This window comes from Eschscholzia californica, unplaced genomic scaffold (assembly GCF_041429995.1).
Source record: "Eschscholzia californica isolate CP2 unplaced genomic scaffold, dmEscCali1.0.p SCAF_3, whole genome shotgun sequence".
NCBI lineage: Eukaryota > Viridiplantae > Streptophyta > Magnoliopsida > Ranunculales > Papaveraceae > Eschscholzia > Eschscholzia californica.
The window spans coordinates 27,706,578-27,716,355 of record NW_028238420.1 but is presented as its reverse complement, the minus strand read 5'-3'; the positions used below and the strand labels follow the sequence as shown (position 1 = coordinate 27,716,355).

The 9,778-nt window shown below is 35.2% G+C and overlaps 1 long non-coding RNA gene across 2 annotated transcripts; it reads left to right on the top strand.

The window, feature by feature from the left end:
* The first annotated feature begins 1,561 nt into the window (after window positions 1-1,561).
* LOC147549315 (uncharacterized) lies at window positions 1,562-8,242 on the top strand. Of its 2 annotated transcripts, none has more exons than XR_015236586.1 (3): window positions 1,562-1,765; window positions 7,479-7,586; window positions 7,903-8,242. It is a non-coding gene; the product is annotated as an uncharacterized LOC147549315 (long non-coding RNA). The 2 variants fall into 2 exon arrangements; XR_015236587.1 differs by having other exon boundaries at window positions 7,473-7,586.
* Window positions 8,243-9,778: the final 1,536 nt, after the last annotated feature.

Sequence of the window (9,778 nt, the reverse complement as noted above, 5' to 3'; positions counted from 1 at the left end):
GATTGAAAACTCTTCAGCATAAAGAAACTATTGAACTTTATTCATTGAATTATACGTGACCAAAATATAGACAACCAAATATAAATTTAAATATCAATATAACATAAATATGATATATTTGTATTATATATATATATATATATATATATATATATATATATTATTTTATTTAGGGTTAATTTCGTTTTAGCCCCCAATTTGTGATCAATTGGCCAATTTAGCCCCTAATTGTGTCTGGACTTCCTATTTGCCCTTTAATTGTGTCTGGGCTTCCTATTTAGTCCCCAATTTGTGACCAATTGGCCAATTTAGCCCCTAATTGTGTCCGGACTTCCTATTTGCCCCTTAATTGTGTCTGGTCTTCCTATTGAGCCCCCAATCTTTGTGAAACCTTCCAGTTCTGTTCTCATTACATTTCTGTAATTATGAATTTTATTTTTTAATATCCAACTCATATTTCCACCTCATCCTTCTTTATTATATCCAACCTTCCAATTCTTCCACCACCTTTTTTTTTTCTCTCTCTCTCCCTCATTTATTACATTTATAAGTTTATCATTATTTCTCTCTCTATACATTCAAGATCTCCCAAATTTGAAACCTAAAAATGAGAAGATCATGATTTTTTTCTTACTGCCTCCTCCTTCCAATCTTTTTCTAACTCCAGCTTTCTCATAGAGATTAAATCAAAACCACACAACCTAATAAATCAATTAGCCTCACTAACCAAAGCCCTAAAACCGAGAGCAACCTAATATGGATTACTTTTTGAATCACTATCCAACATAAATAAGGGGGAATTATCGAATACCAACATCACCAAAGATCCCAATCGCCACTTCAGCTGAAAGCCCAGCAAGACCTCATCCACATCAAAGACAAGAAGATAAATGAGTATCTACAAAATTGACAGGCTTTTGCCACACATTTTTTGTTATGGAGTAGATAAGTCGTAGATGTCCGTAGTTGTTGCTCGGTACGTACATTTCCTTCGTACATTTTCACGGTACTCTTTTGTTACCACTATGACTAAACAGTAATAAATGTCCAATATTCTCATAGCAAATATATAGCCCCAAGTCAACAGGTGGTAGCCCAAGTGGTACCAAAGTGTTGACATAAACTCCAGAAAGCCTTGGAGGTCCCAGGTTCGAATCCCAGAGAAGGTGGAATCTTTGGTTATTTGAATTGGGATTATTAGGGTGTAAATAATGTTGTTGGGCTTTAGGCCATGTCTTGTTGGACTATAGGTCCGGTTCTGTTAGTGTTTGAGTTGGGATTATTAGGGTGTAAATAATGTTGTTGGGCTTTAGGCTATGTCTTGTTGGGCTATAGGCCCGGTTCTGTTAGTGTTTGAGTGGGCGGTTATCAAGCTTATCACATCTATGATGTATCAAGTGCCAAATGTAACGACATACGTAGATCGTAGTCGACTTCCAAAAAAAAAAAAAAATATACATAGCCCCAAAATATATGTTGTATTTTGGCATAAATTTCTTCTAAATAAGATTTATTCCCTTCTCAAAACAAAAAAAAAGATTTATTCCCTAAATTAGGGTTTATCTTTCTCGTGCTCCTTTGGAAAAAAGAGAAAGAACCTTTCTCATCACCCCCCTATCTTCTTCTTCATCTCCTTATCCTTGCCGAAAATAATTTATCAACCATCCTTCATTGGACAATTTCGTTTCATGTTTCTCTCTCTTATTTCTTCTTTCCCCTCTCTTTCGATCCGTCACTTTAGGTTTTTGAGACTGCTATTATAGAGGTAAAATAAAATTATAAGGGTTTTCTTTTATGTATTCCATCTTTAGTTAAAGTTATCTACTTTGAAATTCCAGTGTTTGAAGATTGTTAGTTGATTTTGGTTTAATGTAAAAAATTGAATTCAGTCTAATTTATCATATTTAGGCCCAATGACTTCAATTTATATGTCATTCTTTTTCTCTCTAACTTATTTAGAAATGTCATGTTGATCCTCAATTTAGAAACTGTGAATTCTTGAATGGTAAGAGTTGTTCTTCTTCTTCATGGTTGTTATGACTCACTATTTGGACTTATATTAGTGCTGACATTTTAGTATTGTTAAGGGTAGTAGTGTGGTACGGATGTGGTTTACTTGCTTATAGGCTTATTGAACCAGGAGGAATGTATATGATGGTAAACCAAGAAGTTGGAACTTTGATTCTTATCCTCATATAGTCATTTTGTGCTTTGTCAATGATTTGCAAGTTTAAAGCATAACTGGAAGATTCAGACTCTCATTATATTTTGGCTGCCAAAGTGTAAGAGAAGACTATCACTTGTATAAATAAAGCTAAAGAGAAAGTGTGAGAGAGTGCCTTTATAATCTTTTGATGTGTTGGTTAGTTTGTTAGGTTGTTATACAACCAACTTTCTCTCTCTATAACGACACTTCAACTGTATATATATATATATATGAGTTCTTAGCTCATAATTCATTAATGGAAAACACTCTTTCTCCTCAATCTCTCTCTTCCTGTTTCTCTCTCTATGTATCAAATACGAAATCTTTCATGGTATCAGAGCGTCTAGGTTAAGAAAATTTCTCAAATTCAAGGTTCATCAATGGAGTCAGAAAGCTCAGATCGGTCAAATTCATCTTCTTCAATCTCAAAATCTCATTCTCCAACTCTAAATATCACAAATTACATCTCAGATAAACTTGATGAATCGAATTTCTTGGTCTGGAAAGATCAATTTTAAGCAATACTTATTAGTAATGATCTATATTGTTATGTTGATGGATCTATGAGTAAACCAGAGGTTTCGATCACTGATCCAGAAGGAAGAAGTTTACCTAATCCTGACTATATCAATTGGAGAAAACAAGACAATTTTGTTAAATCTTGCTTGAAAGCAACTTTTTCGAAGTCAATTTCAGCAGATGTCTTAGGTCTTCAAACTTCTCGAGAGATTTGGAGCTACTTAGAAACAGTTTATACTGAAGAATTTGAGGCTAAGCAAGATCTTCTTCGTCGACAACTTCAAAATACAAAGAAAGGATCTGCATCTGTAAGTGAATATCTTCGTAAACTCAAATCTCTTGCTGATTCATTAACTGCTGTTAGAGATAGAGTTTCTGATAAAGAAATGATTCGAATCATATTGTCTGGCTTAGGCAAAGAATTCAATCAGTTTATAATCACAATTAATAATAGAACAGATAATATTACTCTTCCTGAGCTTAGATCTAAGCTCCTTCATCATGAACAATGGCTTTTGAGTCAAGATCAAGATGATCAACTAGCATATTATGTCAGAACCTCTCAAGGTAAGAAACCTAATTCATATTTAAACACAAATTCGTATAGATCTGGTCCATCTGGCTCAAAATTCAATCATAATCAGCCTTCAAGACAATATTCAAACACAAATACTTCAAAATCAAATGATTCTCATATTAAAACACAAACTTCAGGATCAAATTCCAATTCAAATTCAAACACAACTTCAAATTCAAACACAAATGTATATTCAAACACAAATCGAAATTCAAACACAAATTCATATTCTAACACAAATTCAAATCAGAATCTCCATAAACAGAAGGCAGTTAATTTTGATTTTTCGAGCATTCCATGTGGAATCTATAGGAAATGGGGTCATCAGGCTTATAAGTGCAGATTTCGATATGAACCTGATAAATATGCTCATCCTCAAGCATTTGCTGGCTTGCATATTTCAGAAGATACTAAGTTTGATGAAAATAAACAAGAAGAGTGTAATATAGCTATTGTTGAAGAATGTTTTACTGCTTCTATGAAAAGTGATTATACATCAGGAGGTACTTGGTTGGCTGATTCAGGAGCTTCTAGCCACATGACCAATGATGCTAAGGTACTAGCTTCATCTCAACCTTATTTAGGTTCTCAATCTGTTCTAGTGGGTAGTGGTCGATCTATTCCTATTACTAGTTCAGGAGATGTACAAATTCAGTCCAACTCTCATGAGTTTTGGCTGAAAAATACTTTGGTAGTACCTGAATTGAGAAAGAATCTCTTATCTGTTTCTAAGTTCACTAGGGATAATCAATGTTCAGTGGAGTTCTTTTCATGGGGATATGATGTCAAGGACCTAGCTACTCAGACAATCTTAACTGCTGGTCCTATGTTAAATGACTTATATCCTATAGAATTTGACACTATTATCTCTCATGAAGAAGCTTATGTGTCAAGTGTCAATGGTTCTTTAGGCCTATGGCATAAGAGTCTTGGACATACTTCAAAAAGTATCCTTGAATCTCTTAATAAGTCAACTCTTATTAGTCTTGATTCTTCAGAGTCATTAGGAGTGTGTGAACCATGTCAGTTGGGTAAGAACAAATCTCAACCCTTTGAACTCTCTTCTAGTATCACACCTTCTCCACTTCATATGATCCACTGTGACATTTGGGGGCCTTCTCCTGTTACATCCATCTCAGGAGCAAGATACTATATATTGTTTGTGGATGATTATAGCAGATATTTTTGGATTTATCATATGAAACTTTAGTCTGACAGTCTAAATTGCTTTAAGCAATTCAAATTGACATTTGAGAAGCTTCTTTCTGCTTCTATTAAAGTATTTCAAACAGATGGGGCTCCTGAGCTCTCTAAAGGAGATTTTAAGAAGTTTTTAGATGCTAATGGAATATCTTTGAGGTGTTCTTGTCCTTATACACCTCAGCAGAATGGAAGAGCTGAGAGAAAGAATAGGCAGATCACTGAGATGGGAAATACTTTGGCTTTTCAATCTTCTGTGCCTAAGGAATATTGGTTTGAGTCTTTTGATACAGCCTCATACATCATAAACAGATTACCAACAAAGGTCTTAGATGGCAAATTTCCTTATGAAGTTCTATTTGGCCATACTTCTGATTTTTCTATGCTTAAAGTGTTTGGATGTGCCTGCTATCCACACTTAGGAGCTATTAGAACAGACAAATTGAGCCCAAAGTCTGTGAGGTGTGTATTCTTGGGATATAGCTCAATTTATAAGGGCTATAAGTGTTTGGATATGACTACAGGCAGGGTATACTTCTCAAGACATGTGGTTTTTGATGAGGATCTGTTTCCATTTGCTATTGATCACAGTTCAACCACATCAAATGAAACTTCTACACAAGTGGTACTCCCTATCATCACCACAGCTACTAAATCTAGCAGTCCAGTATTACCATCATCTAGTGATTCTTCTTCTCAGCAAATCTCTCAAGGGAATAGTGTTGCTTCTGTTCCTACTTCAATCCAAGCAGCCTCATCTCAAGGGAATCATTCCAGTGATTCAAATAGCTCATCTCATTTTGATGCTACAGAAAGTAATTCTAACTCTGCTCCTGGACTAGCTATTCAGCCTATACATAATATGACCACACGATCCAAAGTGGGTGTGCACAGACCAAAGTACTTGCCAGACTTTGTTTCTCATTTCACTGTGTGTCATCCATTACCCCAAGCATTTGTAAGTCTCTTAGACATACCTTCTGATCCCACCACTTATAAACAAGCTTCTAAGAATCCAGCTTGGTGTCAAGCTATGCAAGAGGAATATGATGCTCTCCAAAAGAATGAAACCTGGTCTTTAGTTCCTTCCACTCCATCTATGAATATTTTGGGCTGTAAGTGGGTCTATAAGACCAAATTGAAGTCAGATGGGAGTATAGATAGGTACAAAGCCAGATTAGTGGCTAAGGGGTTTCATCAACTAGATAGCTTGGACTACTCTGAGACTTTTAGTCCAGTGGTTAAGTCTTCTACTATAAGAGTGGTCCTTACAATGGCTGTTACAAACAAATGGTTGATTAAGCAGTTGGATGTATCTAATGCTTTTCTTCATGGAGTGCTTGATGAAGATGTGTTCATGATGCAGCCACCTGGGTTTATTGATTCAGAAAACTCCTCTTTGGTTTGTCATCTTCACAAGTCCCTCTATGGCTTAAAACAAGCTCCTAGAGCTTGGTACACAAGATTCTCTGATTTTCTTCAACAGTATGGGTTTATTAGAAGTTCTACAGACCACTCCATGTTTGTGTACACCATGGGAGTGGATACTCTTGTTCTTCTGCTATATGTTGATGACATCATATTAACAGGATCATCATCTTCTGCTATTCAAGCTCTTATTGACACTTTGAGTCTTGAATTTGCCATGAAGGACTTAGGTCCTCTTCATTATTTCTTAGGAATTAAGGTAAATGCTCTTCCTAATTCTGATCTCTTGTTGACTCAGCAGAAGTATACTTTAGAGCTTCTTCAAAAGGCTGATCTTTTGGATTCTAAGCCCATTAGTACACCCATCCCATTTGGAAAAAGATTATCAGCTCATGATGGAATTTTGCTCTCTGATCCCACTCTATATAGAAGTCTAGTAGGTGGGTTACAATATCTCACAATGACTAGGCCTGATATATCATTTGGTGTCAATTATGTGGCTCAGTTTATGCATTCTCCAACTGATGCTCACTTACAATTGGTTAAAAGGATTTTGAGGTATCTCAAGGGCACTTTGGGTTCTGGTGTTCCAATTTGTGCAGGAGATACTTCTTCTCTCAAAGCTTATAGTGACTCTGATTGGGCTGGGTGTCCAGACACCACCAGAAGGTCGACTTCAGGCTATTGTGTTTTCCTTGGCTCTACTTTAATAGCTTGGTCTTCTAAGAAGCAGCCTACAGTGGCCAGGTCAAGTACAGAAGCAGAATACAAAGCCTTGGCCTTTGCTTCTTCTGAACTTCTTTGGATTTCATATCTTCTTAATGATTTGGGAATATCACACTCAGGTTCTTTTGAGCTCTTCTGTGATAATATGGGAGCTAAGCATCTTGCTTTGAATCCTGTCTTCCATGCTAGAACAAAGCATGTGGAGATAGACTATCATTTTGTAAGAGAATTGGTGGCTTCAGGGGTTCTTAAACTTGAATTTGTCTCTTCTTCTATGCAGCTGGCAGATGTGTTTACAAAGGGATTGTCAAATCCTTTGTTTACTTCTCTTCTTAAGTCTTAGATGATTTTTGGTTCTTCTTCAATCTGATTTCTCTCTGCTCATCAGCTTGAGGGGGAGTGTAAGAGAAGACTATCACTTGTATAAATAAAGCTAAAGAGAAAGTGTGAGAGAGTGCCTTTATAATCTTTTGATGTGTTGGTTAGTTTGTTAGGTTGTTATACAACCAACTTTCTCTCTCTATAACGACACTTCAACTGTATATATATATGAGTTCTTAGCTCATAATTCATTAATGGAAAACACTCTTTCTCCTCAATCTCTCTCTTCCTGTTTCTCTCTCTATGTATCTAATACGAAATCTTTCACAAAGGATGAAACAAACCAAAAGATATCGGTTGAACAACGATTCTTCACCAGACTGAACATTTTGAGTTTCAAGACACTATAGGTTTTATCTTTATACTTCAAATGCCTTGTGAATACTATATGATCACTAAATTTATTTATTTTTGTTGTATAAGACTACTTTTTAGTTGCAGGCTTCCGAGAATGAAAAAGATTAAGATGTCATTTGCATTAGGAATGACTCATTTTTTCAAGTTCAATAAGATCAAAGCATGGAGCTAGCTGGAGTGATTGTGATATTGGTACTCTCTCTGGTTACTATTTTATGGATTATTTCAATGTTAAGTTCTAAAATCTTGTTGAATATTTAGTTGAAACATAGTTTGATTCTAAGATAATATTTGATGAAACCAGTTGGGTTGAAGGAGTATGAATTTGATTAACTTTTTCACATTGGCTGATATCAAAGTTGTTTCCATTTGGGATAAACATCCAGTTTCTGATTTCTATCGACCAAGTTCAGTCCTGGATTTGGATGGTGACTCTTGAACATTAATTTGTAGTTAAGATGCTGTTAGTTTTTCTTCAAACTCATCACTTTTTTCTTTTCTGGCACAGGAACTTTGTTGAATGACAAAGGACAAATTACACCACTGACAGTAGAAGCTTTGGATAGGCATGTCAAGTTTTGTGAAGAATGTATTTTGTACAATGTTATAGGAGTTCAAGTTGTAAGAGCGCAAATACGAGAATTTTCATTGTTATCTTCGACTCTTACATAGATATAATCTATGAAAAATGGTAAAGATGTTAACTGTTTATTTGATAAGAAAATACTTTTGTTAGTATTGTGTTTTGAATGTTACATAAATAAGGTGATCATTAAAGAACAAATGGACTGTTAATAAATGAGTTGACAAATGCTTAATTTTATAAATGTAACTGATCTTTTGCTACATCCGAACATTGTAACTTAATCGTGTTATATATATATATGCTATGAGTTTTTTGCTACGACCTAGGCCTACTAAATTTAAACATCCTTTCAAAAAATTAAGATCAGAATTTGTTATGGATTTTGTCGTAGCTAAAAGGCCATTTTTTTTGCTATGGGACGCTATCGTAGTAAAAAGCTCGTGACTAAAGGTATTTGCGACGGGGCATCAATTACGGAATGTGTCCATAGCGAATGCCCAGTTGCTACGGATATTTGCTTACTTGCTACGGATATTTCTGTAACAAAAGGAGGTCTATTTTGTAGTATCCATCAAAGAGAATATATTAATGCTGATGTCAAAAAATGGCCTTCCATTATATCAGCATGAAATAGGGAGTTGATGCATGACAGCCTCCATTATGGTGAATATTCTGTTAAGTCAAGTTAGATTCTGCCGAATGTTTCTGCCTCCAGTTCTGATTCTCTGTTTTTTTGCTCCTGCTCCTTGCTCATGTTCCTAGCTCTTTGCTCTTGTTCCTTACTCTTGCTCCTGCTCCTTGATGGGCCTAAAAGGTTACCCTAAAAGGTCTCCACCCGCAAGTATATGGGCGTCTAGTAATAGTTCCGGTAAGACCGGTTCGTTCCTCAGAGACTAAGTTAAACTAAATTCTAACCTTAAAACTATTGAGATTTTAAAATGGTTTGATGGAGGTAAAATAAAAATAAAATATAAAACTCAAAAAAATAAATAAATAAAGAAATAAGTTGGTATTCAGAAAAAGGGAACCTAGGGTTTTCGAATCCATCTTCCTAACAATTCTAACGACAATTTAATTTTGATCTAGTTAGAGAGTTCTTTATATAACTCAGGTTTTAGTCCATGAACGGTCTAAAAACCCGGAAGATTTTATCGTTAAAATAGTAAAAACTTTAATAAATTTATCGAGAAAATAATTATTATGACTTCATCTAAAACCCTAGATAGAAAAGATTTAGCTACTCATGCTAGAAACGATAAATATTTGAATTAGTATAAGAAAAAGAAGAAAAAAACTTAACTTTTCTGCGATTTTCCCACCAAACAGAGCCTAAGGAAGTGATTTCCTTCTGATTTTCAGAGAATTCTGCCAAACGCACCCCTAGGGAAAACGATTTTCTCGTCTTCCCGGAAATATTTTCCTCTCTGAGAAAATTATTTTCTCACCTTCCTTAACTCTCTTTCTCTCTCTAAACTTTCTGTTTTCTCTCTCTATTCTTAATCTCTCTCTCTCTTTCTCTGTAATCTCCCTCTCTCTCACTAAGAAGTCGAAAACAACAAGAATAAAAAGCAAGAAAATGATAATATTAAAACCGAGTTTCTCTCTCTACAATATCTCTCTGTCTCTCTCTCTAACTTTCTCTCTTCCTCTGTAATCTCTCTCTCTCTCACTAAGAAACTAAGATTACAAAAAGAAAAACGAAATCAATAAGCTCTCGGTTCTCTCTCTCTTCCCTGTTTTCTTCTTTAAAAACCGTCGTCTCTCTCCTTTCTGTTCTCTTCTAAGAACTCCTTCCTTC